We start from the raw sequence: 2,460 nt of genomic DNA, 5'->3' as shown, positions 1-2,460 counted from the left end.
AGCCCACTGAAATCAGGAACAAGACAAGTTTGTCCACTCTCTCCATATCTATTCAATATAGTTCTTGAGGTCCTAGCTAGAGCAATAAGTCATCAAAAGGAGCTCAAAGAGATACAAATTGGAAAAGAAGAAGTCAAACTCTCACTGTTTGCTGATGATTTGATAGTTTACATGAGCGACCCCAAAAATTCTACCAAGGAACTTCTACGACTCATAAATACTTTCAGTAATGTAGCAGGATACAGGATTAACTCAAAAAAAATCAGTAGCCCTCTTGTACACAGATGATAAAAGGGTTAGGAAAGAAATAAGAGAAACAACACCCTTCACAATAGCCATACATAGCATAAATATCTTGGAATAATTCTAACCAAACAAGTGGAAGACCTGTATAACAATAACTTTAAATTTTTGTAAAAAGAAATTGAAGAAGACGCTAGAAAATGGAAAGATCTCCCATGCTCTTGGGTAGGTAAAATTAAAATAGTAAAAATGGCAATCTTACCAAAAGCAATCTACGGATTCAATGCAATGCCCATCAAAATCCCAACAAAATTCTTCACAGACCCCGAAAGAACGATACTCAACTTCATATAGAAAAGACAAAACAAAACAGGATAGCCAAAACAATCCTGTACAATAAAAGAACTTCTGGAGACATCACAATCCCTGATTTCCAACTCTACTACAGAGCTACAGTACTGAGAACAGCCTGGTATTGGCATAAGAACAGACAGGAGAACCAACAGAACCAAATCAAAGACACAGATATTAATCCACACACCTTTGAACACCTGATTTTTGACAAAGAATCCAAAAATATCAAAAGGAAGAAAGAAAGCATCCTAGGTGTAGAATAAGGACCTATCTTTCATAAAAAGAGTGATGAAGTGGTTAAGAAAATGGCTTGGTGGGTACAAGCACTTGCCAAGCAAGCTTGACAGTCTGAGTTCAACCCACAAAGCCAAGTGAAAGGCCAGAAGTCGCATCTTGTTTTTGTAATTTCAGCATCCTGAGATTATATGGGAGGCAGAGACAGGAGAGTTTCGTCAGATGTAGTTAGGAATCATATTCCCTGGTTAGAAGAGAATATTAAAGGCCATTTCCCTCAAATTTGCTGTCTTCTAGGTCAGGGACTTTGCACTATTCACAACTACATTAACTAGGGAAATTTCTGGAACAAGGCATATACTCAGTGACTAACAGCCATTAGAAGGAGTCTAACGCTACCCCTCTAGGCTGCAGCAGTCTTGGTTCACACTCTTCTTGTAGAAACTATGATCTGATTGCCTCCTCAATGCCCCTGACCTGGGCATACCTAACGAAGGCAGTGTGGAGTTCTGTACACTGCCCACCACACCTCAGCAACAGTTTGAGGGACAGAGAACAAGGCAACTGAGCAAAGGTCAGTTTGAGACAGGAAGCAGATGCTCATAATCTCCTTACAATGTATAACCGTATCTTTCTTTACAAGATTCTGATTCTCATTTTTTGTTCTGTCGTATGCTTTAGACACATGTTTTTGAAAGAATTTATTAAATATAGTACATGTTAGATGGGAAAGAGGAGGGAGGAAGGAGAGCGGAGAAAAATGTTTAGCTCAATAAAAGCAATAAAAATAATATAAATAAATAAATAAAGCAACTGTAACTTCCACAGAAGTCACCAGGGGGCGCAAGTGTTGTTTAAATGGTCCTCTCCCTGCAGAGGTTCTGAAGAGGATTAATACTGTGCTATGTACTTCAGCAATTCTGTGTTTAGATATTTTGGAACATCTATACTGGCTTCCGTAGTGGATGTCCTAATTTACATTACCATGAAGAACAGTATTGCAAGGGTCTTTTGAAAGAGGCCTAAAGAGTGGGAGAAGAGAGGTCCACGTAGGGTGGTGGGCTATATATGTAAAACACGAAGGAAAAATATTTGACGAAATGAAGGGAACAAGCAAGGGGGAGTGGAAGAGGTTTCTGGAAGTGATTAATAAAATAAATAAATAAAGCACAATGATATACTTACAGGAAAATGTCACAGTGACGGCAACCTATTTATGTGTTAACCTAAAATTATGTAAGCATACATACATGCACACACACACAGAGGAGGAGAGACAGACAGACAGATCATATCACATTGGCTTTTGCACAATAAAGAAAACAGGTAACAGTGGAAAGACAGCCTACCTTGGGAGAAAGTATCTGCCGGTCATACACCCCGTAAGAGTAATCTCCAAAATACGTAAGAAACTCAACTCCGTGGGAAGAAAACAATGTGGTCAAAAATAGGCATAGGAACCCAAGCTTGTGGTAGACTTTAAAAGTTTTTTACACTTTATAAGTTAAAATTGTAAAATTGAATAAATATTAAAACCTAGTACATTTTAATGGAGCTAAGTGTAAGATGGGAATATATTTTCAACTTTATATTAGATGGTTGGTCTCATGTCCCAGTCTCATTGAGCAG

Source organism: Microtus pennsylvanicus, chromosome 18, assembly GCF_037038515.1.
Source record: "Microtus pennsylvanicus isolate mMicPen1 chromosome 18, mMicPen1.hap1, whole genome shotgun sequence".
Classification (NCBI taxonomy): domain Eukaryota; kingdom Metazoa; phylum Chordata; class Mammalia; order Rodentia; family Cricetidae; genus Microtus; species Microtus pennsylvanicus.
The sequence above is the reverse complement of the archived record's forward strand: the minus strand, read 5'-3'. Positions refer to the sequence as shown.